Source organism: Bos taurus, chromosome 10 (genome assembly GCF_002263795.3).
Source record: "Bos taurus isolate L1 Dominette 01449 registration number 42190680 breed Hereford chromosome 10, ARS-UCD2.0, whole genome shotgun sequence".
NCBI classification, from domain to species: domain Eukaryota; kingdom Metazoa; phylum Chordata; class Mammalia; order Artiodactyla; family Bovidae; genus Bos; species Bos taurus.
The window spans coordinates 33809015-33834734 of NC_037337.1; positions in this window are offsets into that span (position 1 = coordinate 33809015).

Sequence of the window (25720 nt, forward strand, 5' to 3'; positions counted from 1 at the left end):
GTGAAATGAGGATAAAGATCCTAACTATTCGCTGTGAAGGTTAAATGAAGTATTTAGGCAAAGAGCTCAGCACAGGACGTGCCTCAATAGGAACCACTTACTCAAATTATCCAGAGCAAAGAGTTAGAGCAGATAGGCCAGGGTTGCCACTTAATAGCTAGCTTAGCCAGAGGATGATGGCCAAACACAGCAAGGAGTGACAGTTCAACATGAGGGTCTTGGAACCACATCTCCAAAGGCGGAATGACTACCAGGAGCCCACGGCACTATAAGATATCATTGTTGGACCCATATCAGGGGCTGGCTGCTTGCTATCTGTTCTAAACAACTTTACGGATGTGGACAGATGTACGCCATCATTTTAGCAGAAAATGAAGAGTGTAAAAGACAGAGTAACTGGCCAAGGAAAGTCAACAAAGGACAGTGAGGCACCCCTGGGCCAGCAACCCCAGGCCTGGGTGTCAAGGAGTTGTTGTCTTTGCTGGATCTAGTGAGATCTGTGTTATAGGAAAGGGTCCTAACAGGAGTTGTGGCCTTTTCTAGTAGAACACAACTTTTACTTTTGTCTAGCTTGTTTCACTTTTTCTATTTCATATTCAGTGCTCTCATTTCATTTAATCTATGTTTTCCAATCTCTCCATCTCTTTTTTTTTTAATTTTATTTTACTTTTAAACTTTACATAATTGTATTAGTTTTGCTGTTCTTTCTCAAGCCTTTATCAAACATAGTAGAAAAGCTTTTGTATATATATATATAAATAATCTGTATAATATATATTTTAGAAAACACATAATTTTGCCTAACTGAAAAGTTTATGACATTTTGATTCCACTTGTTTTACTTAGTATGAATAGACTGCTAGATTTATAATTAAAAAATAAATATGCAACAAGCAACAAAGGTTTACTATACAGCACAGGGACCTATAGTTAATATCTTAAAATAACCTATAATGGAAAATAATTTCAAAAATAATATGTGTATATGTACAGCTGAACAACCTTGCTGTGCACCTCAAATACTGTAAGTTAACTATACTTCAAATATATATATATATATTAAGAAAAAACAAAAAGCACACAAACACTGATAACCTGAGGCCTGGCAGGAAGGATGATGGGGAATAGGTAGATCCACCTCTCTTTCCTGTTGCTCTCTGCCTCCTTGGCCGGTCCCTCCTGTCAGCCAAACCCAGACAGAAGCCAGAGGTAAGGAAGCCCAAGTGGTTCAGTCCCTAGACATCAACCTCACAGGGCTCAGCTCAGGGAACAGTAGGGTATGAGTCTGAAGGGGCACAGAATACACAGTACAGTGAAACAGGGATAAAAGGAGAGTACCAACCCTCCGAATAAGAAGAAGCTCTGAAGGAACCGTTCTTAGAATTGAGACTAAACCTTCTTAAGAACCCTCCCCAGTGTAATCACATACTCATCAAGGCAGAAAGGAGCTAAGAAATTCCTCTGTCTCCTCGGAGGCACGAAGGGCCCTCCCTAACTCTGTCATCCAACACGTCTCCTCCTCTGACTATATTCCCTCATGTGCATTTCAGAATCCTCAACACCTGGCTTCTGCCTGGGTGGCTGCTCTTTTCTCCTTCAGTTTCCTGGAAGCTTAAAATTTTTTCTAGAAATTCTATCTCCAAACAAGCTCTGATGACCCTATCCTACAATACCTGGGGGGTGAGTTTGATTTCAAATGTTTTAGAATCTGGTGCACATCTGAACACAATTCAGGGAGGAAAGAATTAAGATCTTTTGCTTTTTCTTTAACCTGTGTCCTGAATGCTCTACTTTGTTTTCTGTTAGTCATTGAAGACTAATGGGACTTTGATCATTTTCATCTTGGAATGTATTGCAAAGATGTTGACTTTGGGATCTAGTCCCCTTGCCTCCACCCCAGCGGATATGCACTCATAAGTCTTGTTGACATTAATGAATAGTTGTGTGTGCACAGTGCAAGGATAAGAGAGACAACCAAGGGGTCAGAGCAGCCATTTCTTTGCTAGAAGCAAGAGCAATAAACTTTGTCCAACCAAGGAACCAGGGGAGTAGCAATGTAGGCTATTCTGTTTTCTTTATTCTATAGGGAAACATTATAAGTTCTCCTAATTAACAGAATCTTTTGTGCATCACACTCAGAAGAGCTTTTCCCTTTCAAGGAGGAATCTAACAGTGCAGCAAACATATGCATTTTTGGCTTCTTTTCAAGCCATATTTATTAACTAAGTGCTAGGGTGGAGGATGGTTTTCTTGCCAACAGGATTCATAGGACACAGCACTTGAAAGCACAGCAAGGAATGAACCATTTCTATGACAAGCACAATCGCTGCCTGTAACTCTAACTGAGCTGGTGCTGTCAGCACTGACCGCATAAACCACAGACGAACTGAAGAGCTTCAGACACCTGGGATTAAACACAGTCTCCCAGTATTAGGAGGTGCCGGGGCCGATCCCTGGGGCCACTTGAATTTAGAGAAAATAGCAGCTGGTCAGACAGAGACCATTTCCGACTTCTCCCCACCATTTTGGACACAGTGATCTTCCTGGGGCTGAACTCTCCCATATCCTGTTGCTGGAAAGGAGTATCCTATTCACCAGAGGGCCTATGCTACTCCACACGCCCTTTGCAAAACAACGTTTCTGGAAGAAATCCAATGACCTATGAAACTTAGGGAATCTGCCAGATACTTAAGACACAGGCAGGTTTTCTCTGGTGCCTCCTTGCCCCCCCTCTTCTGCCCACCTTCTCTCTGGTCTCTCTCAACTTCCAAAGTCAGAAATTTCTCCTTCCCTCGGAGGCAGCCTGAGAGGATGAGGTTGGAATAAAAGGTAGTTACAGAGTTCATGCAAGGTGACAAAGCTGGCACACACTAAACACTTAGCATTATGCAGCCACCCCTTAAGAGTGCTCCAAATCCATCAGTCATCATGGAAAAATTAGAAGCTTTACTGGATTCCTGCCTCTCCAAACAGATCTTCTGAACTTCTTAATGGACTCTGTAATTCAGCACTTGAGCATAGAGCTTCAGAGCAGCAAGTCTGTCTCTACAACACACTGTCAGGCAACTTGGAACAGGCAGAGAGGAACAAGTCAAAACAATCAGCTATTTCATTAAGGGGATAAGATTAACCTTGAATAATGCCCAAGTCTGACTCACATCGTCAAATATTATATATGATCTCTATGAGCAGGCCATTTTCCCAATTCACTGAAACATCTGCACATTTCAATGGGCTGAGCTTTACCCTGTCCACTGCCCTCTGGCTGTTTTTGTTGGAGATTATATAATTTAGTGAATGATGCAATCAGAAGAATGCTTTCTACCTGCGCTTTGTACATCATGTCTGGTGATTACTGCAACAGGCTAGATGGCTCGGAACCTTAGATTTCAACACCCCAAACTGCTCTGTGACCTTGGGCCTGTTACTTCCCCTCTCCTGGAATCCACTGTAAAAATGGGAAGGAGCACATATTCTTGCCTCTTTCACTGCTGGATTTGAAATACATGGTGAGTGCCATGAAAATAAGTACTAGTCTAAGAGACCAGTGCTCAAAGAAGTCAGGCTAAGAACCCTGGAAAGGAAGCAGCAGGGATAATTTAAAACAAAACTGTTTTGCTTTTTTTATTTATTTGCCTTTCTATCTAACTATGTGAGAAGCTCCGTGTTTAAAAGAGGACTCTGACTTAGATTTTCATTCAGAGATGTGAATTAAGAAAAAGAGAAATTAGAAAAGATTGGGAAGTAAAGAGTTTGCTTTGTTAGATATAAAAAAAGCTCACACTTTACCCTAAAATATATTCCACAAAGATCAATAATTTAAAAGCAAAAAAAATGATGTAATGAAAACCCTAGAAGAAAATGGAATATTTTTAGAACTTTGGAGCCTTTCTAAAGATGTCATGAAATCCAGATGCCACAAAGGAAAAAACATTGATGGAATTACTACATAAAATTGGAAAACTGCTTTATAGAAAAACATTAAAGATATACAGAGTCAATACATTAAAGAACAAGAGACAATGTTTCATTCACATGTCAGAACAGTCAAATGTCCTCAACATACAAAGTCTTCTTTAAAAAAAAGATATGAAAATTATGAATATCAAAATGAGCAAAGGAAATGAAAAGGCAATTCAGAAAAAATATTCAAAAGACCAATAAATGTATGGAAACACGTTCTACCATGCTCATAATTAAAGAAACATAAACCAAAATCATATACACATGGATACATGCATGCTAAATCACTTCAATTGTGTCCAACTCTTTGCGACCCTATGGACTATAGCCTGTCAGGCTCTTCTCTCCATGGGATTCTCCAGGCAAGAATACTGGAGTTGGTTGCCATGCCCTTCTCCAGGGGATCTTCTCTACCCAGGGATAGAACTGCTGTCTCTTATGTATTCTGCACTGACAGATGGGTTCTTTACCACTAGCGCCACCTGGGAAACCCATATGTATATGTACACATTATAATATATACATTTGGCATTCCACATTTTTAATCGTTAGAATAAAAACTGATATATTCAAATTTTATTTGTGATTCAAAGTGATTCTTCTAGGAATTTGTTCTGCAGATATGTTCCCAAAAGTATACAAAGACTCTGCTTTAGTATTGTCATAACAGAAATCTGGAGATGGTCAAGTGATGCAATACTCTAGTGAATTGTACTGATGTATGATACAAATTGTCTAAGATTTATTCTTAAGAAAACAAACTCTAGAACAATAAACACTATATTTCCATTTGAGGTCAAGAAAGGATCTATAGTATTTAGAAGTGTGTGTGTGTGTGTATTGTTTAAATGGACTTTCCATTGTATCAATCTGGGCTGAGGTTTCAACATTAATAATAGTAAGCAATATGTTTCCCCATATTTTAAATAGCATTATTATTCATTCAGAACTTACTTAAAAGTATAAAAAACTTTATATTTTGACTTAGCTCTTTGGACCTTCAGTCCAAAGGATGATCAGAGTGAGGAAGAAAAAAATTGATAGCATTATAGTTCCATGTGATTCCCTTCCTCATGAGGGAGGCTGAATGGAATGCCAGGAAGAGAGAAAGAAAGAGAAAACCTAAGAAAATGGCAAGCTCACCAAAGGGAGAAAATGCATCTCCCTCATCTCATTGCTTGTCAATCTGCAAAAAGTCAGAGGGACCCCTTCACACTGCTCTTACAACAGAATGTGGTCAGAGAGCTCTTGGGTGAACTTAATCTGTGTTACCTGGAACTCAGGAGCACAGAACGAGGTGTCTGCCTCCCGCCTGGGGAAGGGTAAAAGCCAGAGATGGCGTAGAATGACCTGTAATAACAGAGCAATGACGGCGGGCTACAAAGGGAGTAGCCATTTTTCCAGGGTTTGGTGGGGCGAAGATGCTAAATTTTTGCATGAGCTAGGCCATCTGTAAGTCAGTCAGGCTAGTGCCATCTTGAAAAGATCTTGCCCCAGAGCTCTGCCTGCTGGGGCAAGATAATTCCAGCAGTAATCTTCTGAGAAAGGAGAGGAATCATAAGACTGCTCTTGAGGGAGATTCGTGAGAGGCGAGGCTGAGAGAGAGCATCTCCCACCGCAGGAACAGTTCAGAGAACAGAGAGCAGAGTCCCTGATTGGGCAGAAGTCTCTGAAAAACCCACAAAACTACTTCATGTAAGAAAAAGCCAGCAGTAAGTATCCACCGCCGGAGGGTTTAGATTTCTGATTACATACCACGCTTTGAGCAAGTCCTGTCCTTTACCTCGGATCCGCCTCCGCCTCCGCAGCCTCCTCCTGGAGGGGCGGGGATGCAGGGTTCACTGCCGGAATCCAGGAGTGAAAAGCTCTTTACAGGAGGGAAAGCCAGCGCGCACACTCCTGTTTCTACCTGCAGTTTTCTGAACCAAGATCAGGCCCAAGGCCCAGGAAGGGGAGAGATTTTAAACTAGATGTGAGAAGGAACTTTTGATTTGGATCATATTGACATCGAAATCATCCGAATTGACATCCAGTATAGTGTAGGGCTGCACTCTAGTTGCAGTGCTTCCTGGTGCCCAGGTTTCTCACAGCAGCAGCTTCTCTTGCTGTGGAGTAGGAGCCCTACTGTGCTTTCCCCCTTGAGTAGCTGTCGCGCAGGGGCTTAGTTGCCTTGCAACATGTGAGATCTTCCTGGACCAGGGATAGAACCCATGTCCCCTGCATTGGCAGGTGGATTCATAACCACTGGACCACTAGGGAGATCCAGATTGACCTTTTAAAAATATTTAAAAACACACAAACACACTGTTTTTAACATCTAGATGTATTTGTAAAAGTGACAGGGTCTGCCCAATGTATTGTCCAAGGGTTGTGCAGAGATCTGAAGAATGACTCTGAAGTGTTTGGGGTAGAGGAAGAAGAAAACTACTTTTCTGATTTTACCCCACTTAGTCTGGCTCATTCAATATACCAGTTAGCCATGGTTAAAAACTCCTGAAAAGATAAACAAGAAACTCTTAGCTGTGTTACACAGCTAAGAATAGGGTGTCCTACAGGTGTCACACAGGGGGGGGCTTTACTTTCATTCATCTGTACTTTTTGCATTTTTTATAATAAAGACAAGTCACTCTGAAAATTTAAGATGTTTTCAGTATGGAGCTAATATGCATTTTGTAGCCAGATGAATTTATGACAACTCTCTGCCCTGGGGTATTTATATTAACAGTATCTTTCTTAGAATCTTCTCCTTTACCTTTAACACAGTTAACTACTGCCTACTTGGCCTAATCAGCTAGGATTGGGCGGAGTTCCCTGGCCACATAGTTGGCCCCATAGTGCACTAGAACTTTCTGGCCTCTATCCTTGGAAGTGTGCTGGAGAATAAATACCCGCAAAAAGGAGGCTCCAGACAGCTGATGCAGCGGCCAGTCAGGCTCATGGAACTAGGTGAATCTGCAGGGGCATTCCTTAAGTCTTTAAAGATGCTGATACGTATATAAGGTACCATGAGGCGTTCCCAGGGTGAACAAGTGCAGGTCTACAGAGTTTTACGTCTTTCACTGAGATGCTTATTCATCCTCCCATCAATTCATCCTCCGTTCAATGTATTTTGACAGTCTAGTATTGTGACTGACCACGATGTACCTTACAGTTAGAAACAAATTGCTGACCATGCTGAGAAGAGGAAAGAGAAATTCCCCTCAATGGCCCTTTTTCCTAAGGACTATTTTGTTTTTATTTCTGTAGTCCTTTCATGTCAAGTCGATGGGGTATTTGGTCTGCACTGTGTGTGCGTGCTCAGTGGCTAAGTCATGTCCGACTCTCTTGTGACCCCCATGGACTGTAGCCTGCCAGGCTCCTCTGTGCATGGGGTTTTCCAGGCAAGAATACTGGAGTGGGTTGCCATTCTCTTCTCCAGGGGATCTTCCTGACCCAGGGATTGAATCAGCATCTCTTGCGTTGGCAGACGGATTCTTTGCCTCTGAGCCGCCTGTGAAGCCCTTGATTTGGTCTGCATCTCATGAATACCCATGGCTATGGGAAGGTAGTTTCTTGCCTTCAGATGAATTGGCCTGTGAGTGGGCTGCTCACCTGCTGATTCCATCAAAGAGACAGAAGGAATCTAGGAAAGACCTTGCTCTAAAGTCCAAGCAAAGGCGTCATGCCTTTGAGTTACAGTAGCAAAAAAAAGACAGTCCATCTCAATTTTGTCTTGCCTTTCCATGGAGGAAAAGTTTATGTATTTCACTGTATTTACTCTTCTAAAAACTGGTTAGAGAGCTAATCCTTCAGGCTCAGGGTGTAACAACCAAGGACCCCTTTGTATTTGCTCCAGAAAATGCTGAGGAGGCAGTGAAGGAAAGGGGCACCACAGAGGCTGTGCTGTCACCCTGCCCAGCCCAGTCCTGCCAAGGCCTCTTGACATCCGAGCACCACCCTGGGGTGCCTGCGTGTTGGGTCTTCCCGGCAATTATCACTCTGTCCTATGATAAATCCAAGGCAAGGTGAGAACCATGGATGAAGAGAGTCAGACACAGGGAAGTGAACAATGTAGGGAAAGAGGAAAGAATCAGGAGTCATTTCTGGTGGTAGAATCCATGCCGGTGGCCATGAGCCAGGATGACATAAGTACCCGAGGTCAGTGCCGGACAGCAGAGGGCAAAAAAGGTGATGGGGGAAGGCAGAGGAAGGTGTGTCAAGAACTTGATTTGAAAAAAAAAAATGCAGAGGCAAAGAAGAAACTTGAAGCATGGACAAATTCAATGTAAGACTGGCAGCCTTTCCTCTTTCAGCATGTTCTCAGTCTACTGAAGACAGCGTTCTGCTAGGTCATGCCATGACCACCCGCTGACCCCCACACCCCAGTAGGAGGCTGTACTAGTGAAATAACTAAGAGGATCATTAACCTGGATTTCAGAATGTGAGTATAAAGATAAAGGTAGATCCTAACACAGCTCTCTCCAGCTAGTTATGTAGTATGACAAGACTGCTGGGAAAGGAAGTTGCCCAGGGCTGAAATATAACAATTAATTAACAATGCAAAAGAACAGACTCTGAAAGGTAAGGACAGGAAGCACTCTGTAGTCCTATAAATTATTCCTGTTTATTGAGTGCTAAAAGCACAAGTTCCAGACATATATAAATAATATATTCGTATAAATAATTGAAAACACAAGGAAAATTACATAAGCAAAAACCAAATCTAAATTTAGCAAGGCCGCTGGCTTTCAGAATTCTTATAAACTGTGCTTTCACTAAGCCCCATCACCTCATCCAGGAGAATATCGAGATGAGAAATATTTTACTGTTGTGTGTCTACCTCGCCACAGCGTTTCCTTTCTTTGGTTTCCAGTTTCCACACCTAAAAAAAAAGAGGAAAAGAGGAGTGTGAATAAATGAGCTTCAACATCCCTTCCAGCTTTGTGACCATATTATTTCCTTAAAAATTACTATAATATTCACTAACTTGGATCCTGTTTATACTTTTATAGTTCAGTATAACAGCTTGTTTTAGGCTTGATTTTCTGTCTTCATTGTAAAAATCTCCTGTGTAAATCCTAACATCTCTGAGCATGCCAATCATCTCTAAATTTCAATTTTGTAATTTATGGTTTGACTTATCCTTAAACAGCACGTTCTCAACTAACATTGGTAATCTTGGTTTGGTGCTATTTAAACTTACAAATTACTCTCTTTGGCAAAAAGAGTATACTGTAACTACAGCCTTAGTTCATGAATTGGCTAAATTGTTTCTCTCTCTTTGGGACATTAGCTTGTTGGCTGTTTCCTCCAGAGGAAGACTTTACAGGATGCCCAAGAGCTCTGGTGTAAATTAAATAAATGGGCTTCCTCTTCTGAGTTGTGCAAAATGCAGAAAGTGCATGCACTCCCTAGTCTTCTTTCCTTTAGCAATGGTTACACTCGATTCTAATGACAAATTCTCAAGTAGCCAACCAGAAGTCCTAGGTAATGAGAAAAGGGAAAGTCAGGTGCTTTCTGAGTTTGGCATAGCATTCAGCATTCTTCCTCGATGACTCTGTTTAAACTCAGAGATAACAGTTAAATCAAACTATCATTTACTGAATAGTGACCATGCAGCAGGCACACATTATCTCTAACCTAAGGCAATTTGGCAAAGTAGATACTATTATCTATACCCTTAGATACTAGTACTATAGATATCAGTAACTACTATAGATACTATACTATAGATATTAGTGTCTATACTACTGACCTTTGAGTCTCAAAGGTTAAATGCCTAGTCTATGGGCACATAAGAGACAAAAAACAGGATTTAATCCTGAGTCTCCTATGACTCCAGTATTCACACACTACTTCTGAGATCCTTTTGAAGCAACACACTGCAGGGGTGAAGCCTGTTGGCCCTAGAAACAGAATACTTGGTTTCAAATCCTTGATCTAGAATTTACTATAATAGCTCTGAGGTCTTGCACAAGTTTCTTAGCTTCTTTGAGCCCTTCCTTTATCATCTATTGATACTACCTACCACATAGGGTTAAACGATACAATATTGTATAATACAATAATGCTAGTCCATGCACTTAACATACTCCTTGAAAGTATTAATAACAAGCAGCTTATGGTGGTGGTTATAGTTGTTGTCATATTGTGCTCCCCCTAGAAGCAGAATTAATTCAAGTTCTGCAATGAAGCAAGGGCTTTGCCTCAGTATCCACTAACAGCAGGTTCCTAATATGTTTGTTAATGATCTCTGTGGTTTGTTTGCATGCTCAGTCACTTCAGTCATGTCCAACTCTTTGTGACCCTATGAACTGTAGCTTACCAGGCTGCTCTGTCCATGGGATTCTCCAGGCAAGAATAATGGGGTGAGTTGCCATGCCCTCCTCCAGGGGATCTTCCCAACCCAGGGATCAAACCCATATCTCCTGTATCTCTTGCATTGCAGGCAAATTCTTTACCCACTGACCCACCTGGGAAGCTTAATAATATATTTTTGTCTGGGCAAGGGGCTATGTGTTTTTATTTTACTTTTATTTACATTTCCTACATTAGAATGAATATTTTTCTTTACCTTATGTGTATGTGTGCATGTGCATGCACATATATATGTATGTATGTTCTATACATGCAGAGTCACAGTTTATCACAATGCCACAGAAATGTTTTATTCTAGAGTTTATCGTGTGGTATGAGGTAGCATTTCTGCATCTGAAATTGCTTATTGACTAGTATCAATACAATACATGTACTTTGAAGAGTAACAAAGAATAGGTACTTTTCATTTTCTATTTTTTTAATAGAAATGTTATGAAATATTTATTTATATTTCTCAAACTTTACCTGGAAGGCAAAATTTACATCTTCAAAGACTAGGTTTGGGATCAAAATGTCACATACTGAAAATATGTGTGTGTGTGTGTCTGTGTGTCCCATATCATTCATTTACTATGTCAGTAGGATGCTGCCAGGAGAAGGAAATGGCAACCCACTCCAGTATTCTTGCCTGGAGAATCCCATGGACAGAGGAGCCTGGTGGGCTACAGTCCAGGGGGTCGCAAGAGTCATACACGACTTAGTGACTAAACCATCACAACCAACATGATGCTGCCAAATTCATCAGTTCAATTCCTGGGGAGATAACAATTATCCTTACATTATATCCAACTTATAGTTGATAAATACAGGCAGTTAGAAACAACTCTTCCCTCCCAAGCTATTCAGTCTAACAGAAAAAAAGTAGTATCCATAATTGAGTTGGTTCCCTATGCTATACATGTTCAAGGAGGCAAATGAGATCCTTAAAATATTGCCAAGACTGGTCACAGTCACTTTCTGAGACAAAAATCACAGATATTTGAGGCATTAAGGGTTATGAACCTTGAATAGAAAGCTGAGGAAAGGTGTATTTATGTCCCAAACCCATGAAGTGGAGTATAATAACCTCTCCATGAGTAGAATGCCATCCTCCTTAGTTAAGAAGATAGTGAAAGGGAAGGTGAAACTCGCTCAGTTATGTCCAACTCTTTGCGACCACATGGACTGTAGTCCATGGAATTCTCCAGGCCAGAATACTGGAATGGATCAGATCAGATCAGATCAGTCGCTCAGTCATGTCCGACTCTTTGCGACCCCATGAATCGCAGTACGCCAGGCCTCCCTGTCCCTCACCAACTCCTGGAGTTCACTCAGACTCACATCCATCGAGTCAGTGATGCCATCCAGCCATCTCATCCTCTGTCGTCCCCTTCTCCTCCTGCCCCCAATCCCTCCCAGCATCAGAGTCTTTTCCAATGAGTCAACTCTTCGCATGAGGTGGCCAAAGTACTGGAGTTTCAGCTTTAGCATCATTCCTTCCAAAGAAATCCCAGGGCTGATCTCCTTCAGAATGGACTGGTTGGATCTCCTTGCAGTCCAAGGGACTCTCAAGAGTCTTCTCCAACGCTGTGCCCTTCTCCAGGGGATCTTCCCAACCTGGGATTGAACCCAGGTCTCCTGCATTGCAGGCAGACTCTTTACCAACTGAGCTATCAGGGAAGTCCAAGAAGACAGTGACACTTGTGATAATACTGACCTTAGGACCTTTGCACTGACTGTTCCCTCTTCCTAGAAGGGCTCTTCCTATAGAAGCCGCATGTCTGACTCTCACTTCCTTTAAGATTTTGCTCACATTTTAGGTTCTCAATGAAGCTTACCCTGATCATTTTGTTTAAAGCTGCAGTAGTCCCCCCTTAGCACTCCCTTTACTCTGCTGTACTGCTTTATTTTTCCATACTATATTCTTCTTCCTTAGGTTTGGTATTTACTGTCAATTATCTCACACCAACATGTAAATTCCATAAGGTCAGGCACCTCTATTTTGTTCATCAGAGATGATGAAAAAAATATTTGTATCTCAAGACCCTAGAGAAGCATCTAGAACATAATAGGTGCTCAACAAATATTTGTTGACTGTAAGCAGATACTTCCCAATCCACCCTTCTCCCCTACCCTCCCCCTTGGTGACACCAGTCTGTTCTCTACATCTGCGACTCTTTCTGTTTCATAGATAAGCTTGTGTGTGTCATATTTTAGATTCCACATATACATGATTTAATACAGTGTTTATCTTTTTCTGACTTACTTCACTTAGTACAATAATCGCTAGTTGAATCCATGTTGCTGCAAATGGCAACATTTCATTCTTTTTATGCCTGAGTAGTATTCCACTGTGTATGTGTATCACACCTTCTTTATCCATTTGTCTATCGATGGACATTTAGGTTGCTTCCATGTCTTAGCTATTGTGAATAGTGCTGCTATGTATCTTTTTGAATTATAGTTTTATTATTGTATACATTTCTTGGGCTCAGAGATCCTGGCGTAGTGATCCAGTCACACATAGTGGATCCATCTATACATGCATAGACCCAATCACACATACATTGCGATAGTCTGTTCATTTCAAGTATCTGATCAACCGAATCACACATGGTGGTCTGTCCTATTCACTTTGGGGTGATAAGCACTAATCCTCATACAATTAGATCTGTCTCAAACTGTATCACAATTCTCCAGGATTTTTATCAATGGCTTTTGCAATCTGCCTCACACAGAATCCTAGGATTCTGTGTTAAGGTGCTGTCAGAACATTTCACACCAAGAGCACAATAAGTGCAGTATGAAAGAGCTGCTCCCCTCTGGCCAATATTTGAAGTTTATGTGAGGATATAATTTCAGAATCTAGTGCCTTTCTCTGTTACTGTTTCCAGGTTATACTCATCCTTACCCTGTAGGACAGCAGTTCTACCCAACCACAATTAAGGATGATGCCTCTGGCTTCACCTGAGTATCTCCACCTTGTTATCTCCACCTATATAACTGATATTGTAAAAAGAGAGGAAATATATTGTATTACAGCACAACTTACCACACTGATTCATGCTTCCTCAGTTTTTTACACCTTCCCCTTAAAGAGGACCAAGAAGTACACATGTATATCTTTATTATCATTTGTCATGTACATTTACAACAATTAACTAGATGGGTAGATAGAAATGTTACATCCTTGATCATTTTTAAACAGAATGTAAATGTTGTGGATTTCAAAGCATTTGAGAACTTCTGATTTAAGAATCATTTGAAAATTAATTCTGTCTTCCCCAGAATGAATTGGATCTAGCCCAAGGTGGATGTTAAAATCAAAGCTTCTTCAAAAAGTGTATCTAATTCAAGTGAGAGTAGGCATATACACCCTTACTAAGCATGGATCTAAAATCACTGGAAATGCTGAATGGTTGTTACAGTATTTCAAGCTCTTCGTTACTATAGAATCACTCACAGTATTGAATGGAGTATTACTAAGATAAAAAATTGTTTAAATCTCATGCAAAAGTAACAGGATTAAATGTGTCTTTGATGAATGATATTTAAAGAAAAAATTCTTTAACAAAAAAATCTTCACTCATATAAAACCGTCCAGTCCCTCTTGGCCGTCGTCACTGTGATTTCCTCATCTGTGGCTTCTTTGTCTCCATCTCCATGCTCTGATTGCAACTGTCACTGAGTCACACAGCATGCTCTAGGCATGGAGCCAGTTTGATTACAACAACTGCTTGTGTGACAGAGAAAGGTGGTTTTCAGGGCCCTAGCAAATGGCTCACCCAAGCTTCTGACTCTGGGGCATAAATTTTGACTGTCATTCACAAGATGGAAAATAAATATCCGCCTAACCTAATAAACCAACAACCTGGAAAATACATATGGACCCAGAGTTCGACAACCAGGACATGGTGGGAAGGATCAGATTGATCCCACTCTAGCCTTAACATAAGCACAAATGAACACAAACACATTCCTCAAAAGCAGAATTTCCATGTATACTTGATGTATTTGCAATCATTTTTATTTTCCAAGGTCACTGTTGTGGCTTGCTCATGTTTTAATCCCTCATAAAAACAGTCGCTATTTTTACTCTACATGACTAATTAATTCATATTTAAAATATTAACAAGTCACCTAAAGGCAGAAAGGTACCTGCTAGGTAACCTCATCTACCCCAAAACCTGCTAATTCAGGAGGAGAAATTTAAGTACTCTTTTAATCTCTAAGACTAAACTGCTCTGTTTTAAATTAGTTTTTTAGTTTCATGGAAACTAAGCCCTGTTTTGCTTTTCTTGGTTTTTACTTATCAAATAATATGGCATTCTATCACTATAGTTAGTACAAAAAAAATTTATTTCTGTAGGGAAGTCTCTGGTGGTCCAGTGGTTAGGACTCTATGCTTCCACTGCTGGAGTAGGGGTTCCATCCTTGGTCGGGGAACTAAGATCCTGCAAGCCACATGATATTGTTTAAAAAAAAAATGTATTTATGTAAATAAGATGTCCCTACCATGATGACAACTGTGGAGGATATCACTTTGTATTTATTTTCATGTCTTTATGCTTCCTTTTCTGGTTTGCAACTAAAGTATAACCTGGAACATGGAAAGTCTTTCAGCCCCTGGAAAGAAGTAAACCTTTTCCTGTGATATATCTGTTACCCTAATGGTGGTTTTCTTTTTTTTTTTTTTGATTCATATCGTTCATCTGACCAAAACCTTATTAAACTAAGTACTTAGGTATTTTTAGGGGAAAGAAAAATAGACTGAAAAATAATCATCGGAGCTACTATATAATGAATATTTCTTAGGCTCCACGCCTATGCTAGTGCTTTACATGTATTATCTCAAACAAATCTACATGGCTGTTATTATTCTTATAATTACTTTCCAAATGAGCAAAGTTACAGAGGATAAATTATTTCCCCAAGGTGACCTAATAAGTAGGGACTTCAGCCACAAGGCTCTTTGACCCCAAAAGCCCAGTTCTTTTCCGTTCACATACACAGTTAAAACCAAAGGAAAAGATGCATTTTGCTATTCCAGCCAGCAATTAGGATGGCAAATGAGACACATGTGCCTGAAACAACTTGAATTATTCTACAGGAATACTAGAGGAAATACAAAATGGTTTAGACAAAGGACCACTTTCTAGTGAAATAAACCAATGATAAAAGTAGAACTTGGGGAAGTCAATCCCAGACTGGAAAGAATCTGCAATTTTTAGTCATCTTCATTCTTCCTCCCTCTAGAACATTCATCTCCCAACTTAGCCAGCTTTTTTTTGTACTTTTGTTTTGCAGCTGGGATGGCCCCCAGGGTACTCCACTTTCCGTAGATTTCTGGTCACAGTAGAAACTTACTCTTCTTTCCTTTTAGCTGAATCAAAGCTGGAGGTTTCCAAAAAGTATTCTGTGTGTGTGTGTGTGTGTGTGTGTGTGTGTGCTCAGTTGTGTCCGACTCTTTTCGACCCCATGGACTATAGCCTGACAGACTCCTTTGTCCTTGGGAAATTTTCAGGCAAGAATACTGGAACAGATTGCTATTTCCTCCTCCAGGGCATCTTCCTGACCCAGGGATCAAACCCGAGTCTCCTGCATCTCCAGCATTGCAGGTGGATTTTTTTTTACCACTGTGCTACCTGGGAAACTCTCAAAAAGTATTCTACTAAGAAACAAAGGGAAAAATTAACAGTGAGGAGAAAGAAGGGAAGGAGAGAAAGTAAAAAAAAAAAATGGAAAGAAGAAAGAATATTTGAAATTACAGAAATCAGTGTTAACAAATGCCAGATTTATTTTTTAAGTTTTTCTTTTCTGGCTTTGTTTTGTTATCCAGTCCTAAGGAAAGTCTACTCCATGTCTTTTCAATTTAGCTAATTCAAAGATCTCAAGTTTCTTCCTTTGCCTTTCTTTGGGGGTGGGAGTAGGTGACAGCTAAGGTTTCTCTGTGAATAAAGTGCATACATTATCTTATTTCACTAGAAGGACCAAATACAGAATAGGAAACTGAGGTTCAAAAAAATGAAATACTTTTCGAAGGGTCTTGGGCCAATCAAGAAGATCTGAGCAGGATTACAGACACTTCTCTCACAGTTCCGCTTTACACACTTCAGAATTCTCCCCTTTTTGCCCTGAGGTACTTCCTCCCACTCAGTCCTTTACCTTCCCTCCTCCACCCAAAGGTTTTCCAGGGGAGGAAGCAGAAATTCAGTACTGGGGTAGTACACTTATGACTGGGGCTGAGGTCACATGCAAAGACTCTCAGAATGCTTGGGTTCAATTCCTTGTGGATTATGTGTGTAACTGTGTGATCTTGGGCAAATGCCTCAACCTTCCTGAGGTGAGATTTCTTCATCTGTAAAACAGGGTTGAATCCTGGTGCTATCACCTTAAGGGTGAGCACGAAATATGTAAATACCCAGGTGAAGTGATTACAGCAGGCACAGATAGGCATTACATAATTGTAAAATGCTGCTATTAGGGAAGTTGCTGTGTGGGAAGGAATAAGAACTTAGAACTTTAACACTCTTCCTAAAACATGACAGAGTGTTACTCAATGCGTGAGTAGTGGGTCAGCTGATGGGTCATCTCCATGGTTTGGAACAATATTGATAAAGAGCAAGGAATATCTCTGAATTCCTACACCTTGGAATTGTCAGTTTAAATACAATCTATTATGTTGATCTTTGAAGTATTAGTTCATGAGGAAAGAAACCACATCCTGTTGTTGAAAGATAAACTGAGGCATATCAACATTTTAAGAGTTTATTTGAGCAAAAACTGACTCAAATCAGGCAGAGACAAACCAGAAGTGGTTAGGAGTGCCCCATCAAAAGAGCTAGTGGAAAGACTTTTCTAGATAAGAGGCAGAAGCAAAGCAAGGAAATTATTGATTGGCTGTAATTGACACCACTCTTATGGCAGAAAGTGAAGAGGAACTAAAAAGCCTCTTGATGAATGTGAAAGAAGAGAGTGAAAAAGTTGGCTTAAAGCTCAACATTCAGAAAACTAAGATCCTGGCATCTGGTCCCATCATTTCATGGGAAATAGATGGGGAAACAGTGGAAACAGTGTCAGGCTTTATTTTGGGGGGCTCCAAAATCACTGCAGATGGTGATTGCAGCCATGAAATTAAAAGACACTTAGTCCTTGGAAAGAAAGTTATGACCAACCTAGATAGCATATTCAAAAGCAGAGATATTACTTTACCAACAAAGGTCTGTCTAGTCAAGGTTATGGTTTTTCCTGTGGTCATGTATGGATGTGAGAGTTGGACTGTGAAGAAGGCTGAGAGCCGAAGAAATGATGCCTTTGAACTGTGGTGTTGGAGAAGACTCTTGAGAGTCCCTTGGACTGCGAGGAGATCCAACCAGTCCATTCTGAAGGAGATCAGCCCTGGGATTTCTTTGGAAGGAATGATGCTAAAGCTGAAACTCCAGTACTTTGGCCACCTCATGCGAAGAGTTGACTCATTGGAAAAGACTAAGGGGACGACAGAGGATGAGATGGCTGGATGGTATCACCGACTCGACGGACATGAGTCTGAGTGAACTCCAGGAGTTGGTGATGGACAGGGAGGCCTGGTGTGCTTCGATTCATGTGGTCGCAAAGAGTTGGACATGACTGAGCGACTGAACTAAACTTGAACTTTTGCCTTATTTGGTGAAGCCAAGTTGGCTGTTTGTGATTGGTTGTTCTTAGGCTTCTGTTTCTTAACCTTGAGGCATTTCAGCTTAAGTTTGGGTTTGCTTACAGTAGCTACTAAGGCATTAAAGCCACCTCAGGGACATCCTTGGAGGGTCCAGTGGTTAAGACTCTGTGCTTCCATTGCAGGCGGCATGGGCTGGATCCCTGGTTGGAGAACTAAGATGCCGCATGCACAGGAGGGCCAAGAAAAAAAAAAAAGGAAGCCACCTCAGTCTAATAGCCTTGTTTAATTAATTTCACATGGTTGGCCGTTTTCTTTTAATTTTTAATTGGAGAATAATTGCTTTACAATGTTGTGCTGGTTTCTGTCATAGAACAATGTGAATCAGCCTTAAGTATACATATGTCCCTTTTTTTCTTGAACCTCCTTCTCATCCCCCCCACCCCATTCCACTCCTCTAGGTTATTACAGAGTACCAGATTGAGCTCCCTATGTTATACAGCAACTTCCCACTATCTATTTTACATATGGTAATGTATATGTTTCAACATTGCTCTCTCAGTGCGTCCCAACCTCTCCTTCCCCTACTGTGTCTGCAAGTCTGTTCTCTACGTCTGCGTCTCTATTCTATTCCTGTCCTGCAAATAGGTTCATCAGTACCATTTTTCTAGGTTCCACGTATATGTGTTATTACACGATATTTGTTTTTCTCTTCCTGACTTACTTCACTCCGTATAACAGGCTCTAAGTTGGCCATTTTCTTAGTGTGTATATTTCTTTGAGCAAGAAAGAAACTATACAGGTAAACAGTTGTTTATCTTGGGGCTGGAACAAAATGCTTTCATACTCAACCACAGGCTTCCAACTATCTTTCATTCCAATATAGATGTTATGAAAACACACAGAGAGAAGAAAGACTGAAAGACAGCCCCAAATGTGAAATTCTTCTCCAAATGTACTGTTCCTCTTGAAGGAAAGTGTTATTTATCAAACAGATATCTATCTATCTAGAAAGAGGACTGCATAAATTGGAGAATTGACATTTCATAATGATGTCCATTTAAAGAAAAGTTCAGTGAATGAGATGTAGCTTCAAGTCAGGTCTGTTTTCAGTGACCTGAAGGATTTAAATGGGTCCTTTTGAAACAGATGAATTGTTTGTGTGATAGATCGAATACGTTTCCAAGTCTCTGATACAAAAAATAATGCTTTAAGGAAAAATAATATTCCTTCCATAAAATGCACTGAGTTCATATGAAGCCTAACTTCTGTCTTACCTATTGACCTTTCCAGTTTTAGGATAGTTTGGATGGGGTCTGGGAAACTGTTTTTAACAGGTTAAAAATTTTTAAATAATTCTGATGCACAGCAAAATTTGGAAACCACTAGTATACTTTTAAAAGACTGCTAGTAGTATATATTCTAGAGGAGGAAATGGCAACACACTCCAGTATTCTTGCCTGGAGAATCCCATAGACAGGGGAGCCTGGCAGGCTACAGTCCACGGAGTCGTAAAGAGCCGGACACAACTTAGCGACTACACACGCTGTAGTATATTATACTGACATGATACTATTTATTTCATCCATCTCCTTGTCTTGTGCATCTAGGTTTAATCTAAGTTTCCACCACTATAAACTGTGCTGTTATTATTTTTCTTTATAGTAACAGCTAACATTTATTGCAAGTTTCCTAGGTCCCAGCCACTATCCTACACACTTATTTCCTTAGGACAAATTCTTAAGAGGCAGAATTATTCAGATAAGTTTCATATATTTGAAAGGTTTTTGATGCCCACTGCCAAGATGCCACTCCAGAAGGTTTGCTCTGTGGCTGCTTTTGAGTGGGAAAACACTGACGGTTATGTTCCATGAAAACTAGTATTCAGCTATCAGCACCCACAAACAGCGGCTCATTCAAGAGACTTAGAAAAGACGCAGCACAATGTTCTGACTCGGTCATCATATCTTAGCTGCTATTGTTGCTAAAAGTAGCACTCCTGAGTGGCTGCTTCCAGGAATGGCTGTCCTGATCCGGCCACAGAGACTCTATGCCATTTCTGGGAACTGGCACATTTCACAGGCTGTCCCTTCCAGGGCCCATCAAGGCACAGCCATCTCCGGTAGTCAAGGGAACAGAAGGCAGGGTGGAAGTGCTGGATCCAAGATCTTTTTTAAAAAATACAATTTAATATGAAAACGTTGATACGAGACCAAAAAATATGTACTGACCTATGTGTACAGGTAATGAAGACAATAAAGCCCGTCTACAAAAAAGAATCAGGTAGGCATCCTGGAGACATCCAGTGAACAAAAATGAAATGTTTTTCTCTCCATTGCTCTCTTAATTTTAATGGAATGAAGTGTGTGGAGAATTCTGTGGGATGAATTACATAGTCATACCGCATCTTAGCCTTCTAACATGGAAAGGGGCAAAAGAAAGCATTTGGAGGGCTGGCATTTTTCCATGGAAGGCCAGTGTGAGATGTTTTGGCTACCTAAATAGATATTTTTAAAATTACAGCAGCAACCCATTATAATGCTAGCACTGGGAGACAAAGTCATCCTGTTTTCAAAGAAATCTGGTTGATTTAATTCATACAAATTAGCTCATTTAGGATCTCTGTACAAACAGCAAAATGTAAGCACTGTTTCACCTTTGCAAAGCAGAGGGAAACCACTTGGCAAAAGTGTGGGATTTTGAAACTGGAATGGATTTTCTTTTTCATTGGCTTCTCTAATCTTAAGAATATGGTAACAATAGAAATAATAAATAATTTCAATAGAGATGATCTAGTCCCCATTCTTATAAGTTAGAAAATTAAGACACAGAGAAGTTAAGGAACTTCTGAAGTTCACAGAGCTGGTGAATGGAAGTGCATTGTCTGACTATAAACCAAGACTCAATGTACTGTCGATTCCTTTATATTCTTTCCCTCTTGGCATTCCCATTTCTCAAGGAATTCAATATTGTACATTTAAAAGTTCCTCCTTTGAGGAAAAGTAGTCAGTAGAGTATGGCAACTACTAGCTAAAAGTGTTTATTTTTTCCTCTCTACTTACAATGTGCCTGCTATATGATGAAAACATCTACTCCTTCAAAAGCCTGGTGCATATTAAATGTGTATCTTATGATCGGGTGTGTCTCAGAGCAATCACTTTGTATGGATTTTAGAAAAGCTAATACTGGAATCAATTGGTGTGTGAGAAAGCAATGAAGAGGCAGAAAGAATGGGTTATTTCTTGAGTTTGCAATCAGGAAGATTAGGAGCAGTGATTAAAAACAACAAAAAACTAAGCTGTTTAGGAGAAGGTAATCAGAAGACCCGGAGAAGGCAATGGCACCCCACTCCAGTACTCCTGCCTGGAAAATCCCATGGATGGAGGAGCCTAGTAGGCTGCAGTCCATGGGGTAGCTGAGGGTCGGACATGACTGAGTGACTTCACTTTCACTTTTCACTTTTCTGCATTGGAGAAGGAAATGGCAACCCACTCCAGTGTTCTTGCCTGGAGAATCCCAGGGACGGGGGAGCCTGGTGGGCTGCTGTCTATGGGGTCGCACAGAGTCAGACACGACTGCAGCACCCTTTATGTTTATTTATATTCTAATAGCTCTTTCATTTCTAAAAGTTGAAAATTTTAAGGACTATGAAGTCTGCAATGTAGCCAGATAGGAACATGATACTTTGATAGGAAGCAATTTAACCAGGGCAGACGTGAAAATATGGGCTTCTGTGGCAGCTAAGATGGTAAAGAATCACCATGTTGCAGCAAATGGAAAAATTTCCTTCCTTTATATGGCTGAATAGCATTCCATTGTATGTATATAACATATAATTACATATCCTATATATATATACCTATATATACATACATATCCTATATATATTTATCACTCCTTAAGATGATGCTGTGAAAGTGCTGCGCTCAATATGTCAGCAAATTTGGAAAACTCAGCAGTGGCCACAGGACTGAAACCACAGTTTTCACTCCAATCCCAAAGAAAGGCAATGCCAAAGAATGCTCAAACTACCACACAATTGCACTCATCTCACATGCTAGTAATGTAATGCTCAAAATTCTCCAAGCCAGGCTTCAGCAATATGTGAACCATGATATTCCAGATGTTCAAGCTGGTTTTAGAAAAGGCAGAGGAACCAGAAATCAAATTGCCAACATCTGCTGGATCATGGAAAAAGCAAGAGAGTTCCAGGAAAACATCTATTTCTGCTTTATTGACTATGCCAAAGCTTTTGACTGTGTGGATCACAATCAACTGTGAAAAATTCTTCAAGAGATGGGAATACCAGACCACCTGACCTGCCTCTTGAGAAACCTATATGCAGGTCAGGAAGCAACAGTTAGAACTGGACATGGAACAACAGACTGGTTCCAAACAGGAAAAGGAGTATGTCAAGGCTGTATATTGTCACCCTGCTTATTTAACTTATATGCAGAATACATCATGAGAAACGCTGGGCTGGAAGAAGCACAAGCTGGAATCAAGATTGCTGGGAGAAATATCAAGAACCTCAGATATGCAGATGACACCACCCTTATGGCAGAAAGTGAAAAGGAGCTAAAAAGCCTCTTAATGAAAGTGAAAGAGGAGAGTGAAAAAGTTGGCTTAAAGTTCAACATTCAGAAAACGAAGATCATGGCATCTGGTCCCATCACTTCATGGCAAATAGATGGGAAACAGTAGAAGCAGTGTCAGACTTTAATTTTTGGGGCTCCAAAATCACTGCAGATGGTGACTGCAGCCATGAAATTAAAAAACGCTTACTCCTTGGAAGAAAAGTTATGACCAACCTAGATAGCATACTGAAAAGCAGAGATGTTACTTTGCCAACAAAGGTCCATCTAGTCAAGGCTATGGTTTTTTCTGTGGTCATGTATGGATGTGAGAGTTGGACTGTGAAGAAGGCTGAGTGCTGAAGAATTGATGCTTTTGAACTGTGGTGTTGGAAAAGACTCTTGAGAGTCCCTTGGACTGCGAGGAGATCCAACCAGTCCATTCTAAAGGAGATCAGTCCTGGGTGTTCATTGGAACGACTGATGCTGAGGCTGAAACTCCAATATTTTGGCCACCTCATGAGAAGAGTTGACTCATTGGAAAAGACTCTGATGCTGGGAGGGATTGGGGGCAAGAGGAGAAGGGGACGACAGAGGATGAGATGGCTGGATGCCATCACTGACTCGATGGACGTGAGTCTGAGTGAACTCCGGGAGTTGGTGATGGACAGGGAGGTTGGTGTGCTGTGATTCATGGGGTCGCAAAGAGTTGGATACGACTGAGTGACTGAACTGAACTGAACCGAACTGAACTGAAGACTTAGAGGATGAGATGGTTAGATAGTATCACTGACTCAGTGGACGTGAATTTGAGCAAACTCCAAGCGATAGTGGAGATAGAGGAGCCTGGTCAGACACAATTTATTGACTGAACAACAATAGAGGAGAAAGTTAGGTATCTGTTTCATAATACCTTTTGAAATAATGCTGGTTTTATTTAATATCTTTGGCTGGGGAAACTGTGCTAAGGGAACAATATGGACAGAAATGCATTTTATACTAATGGAACATATGTAGTTCTCCTTGAAGTATATGTATTGTTATTGCTAGTCGAAATACAACATATACGGTGTTGCTGTGTGAGTCGAGATAAAGCAAATTTTAAAAGTACATAATTATAAATAGAATATCAAATACAAGAAGAAAAATTTGAAAAGCTTTATCTGCATCTTGAACACCACAGGTTTGCACTGTGTCAGTCCACTTATAAGTGGATTTTTTTCAATGAGAAATAGTACAGTACCACACAATCGGGTTGATTGAACCTGTGAATGTGGAACTTTCAAGATGAGAACTGACTGTGAAGTTATAAGTGGATTGTCTACTGTATGGGTTGGAGTCCCTAACCCCAGCATTGTTCAAGAGTCAGCTGTACTTCTATTTTTTTTAGTCTATTTTTCTTAGAAAAGACAGTGACCCATTCAAAATAATGTTTAGTAAATGAGGATTTTCATAACAGTTAATTCACAACAATATTCACCTAAGGGGAACAGCTAAAGAAACTGAGGCATATAGAAATTAATGAGAAACAGTTGGACTTGGAAATTCATTGAAGAAGAAACATGAATAAAATTAAGCCTCATGATTAAGGAAATACAAAATAAAACAGCAATAAGATAACATGTTGGGTGTACTAGACTGATAAAAACTAAAAGAGATTGTTAATAAACACTTTGAGGGACCTCCCTGATGGTCCAGTGGTTGGGATTTCCAGTGCAGGAGTTCTGGGTTCCATCCCTGGTTGGGTAGCTAAGATCCCACTTGTCTCATGGCCCAAAACCAGAACATAAACAACAGAAGCAATACTGTAACAAATTCAATACTTGAAAAAAACACTTTGAGTGAGAGTATAGAGAAAAGGGTACTCTCACACACTATTGGTGAGAAAACTTGATGAAAAAAAATGGAACTGTGTTAGGGAGCTTGGGATCAACATGTAAACACTGCTATATTTAAAATGGATAACCAGTAAGATCCTACTGTATAGCACAGGGAAACTCTGCTCAATGTTATGTGGCAGCCTAGAAGGGCGAGGAGTTTGGGGGAGAATGCATACATGTATGGCTGAGTCCCCTTGCTGTTCACCTGAAATGATCATAACATTGTTAATTGGCTATATTGCAACATAAAATAAAAAGTTAAAAAAATTTTTTAAATGTAACAGTTTTTGGAAGACAATTTGGTATTATCTTTCATTATTTAAAATGTTTATTCTCTTTGACCTTGTAATTTCACTAATATAAATCCAAGAGAAATCTTCACTTTTAAGCTCAAAGATAATTGTATGAGGGTGTTTATTAAAGGATTGCTTCTAAGAGAAAAATCAAAACCTGCAAATAATTTACGACTGATATCCATTTATAGACAGAAACATAAATTATAGTGTGAAAGTGTTAGTCACTCAATTGTGTCCAACTCTTCAAGACCCCATGGACTGTGCCCTGCCAGGCTCCTCTGCCCATGGGATTTAACAGGTAAAAATACTGGAGTGGGTAGCCATTCCCTTCTCCGTCAGGATCTTCCTGACCCAGGGGTCAAACACAGGTCTTTTGCATTGCAGGCAGATTTTTTATCAACTGAGCCACCAGAGAAGCCCAAATTATAGTATACTCACATTATACCATATAACCATTTATAGAAATGAACTCTTACTGCTGAAAATACACTTGACATGTTAAAAAGGAAGTAGAATAATATGCAAAACCTGCTTTATTATATGAGTATGTCAATAAATACATAGAAAAGGATCTGAAATTATATATTCTAAACTTAATCATGGTCAGCTTTAGGTAAGTGGGATTGGAGTCCTCACTTTTACTTTTGTACTACTTAGAGTTCTAAGTTTTTACAAGAGCACTTGTTTTAATTAATTTAAAACTGAACCAAAAAAGGTAGCTTAGTATTTTGTCTTTCCACTTGAGGATTACTGTAATGATATACGGAAAAGTCTATATAAACTTTCAACTCTGACATATTTAACTTGAGGTAGTCGGTTAAGTCTGGGGATTTCTTCATTTTGATATTGTTTTGTACCGTTTAAATGCACAGCTCTGACTTGCACATGGTGTATGATCACCCAGCTTCACGTGAGCTCCCTTCAAATTCTGAAGAGGCAGTGAGTAACTTCTGTCAACACTGTTGAGGGTACAATACTAGACATTTTGAGAAGATAAAAGAAATCTTAGAAAGTAAAGCT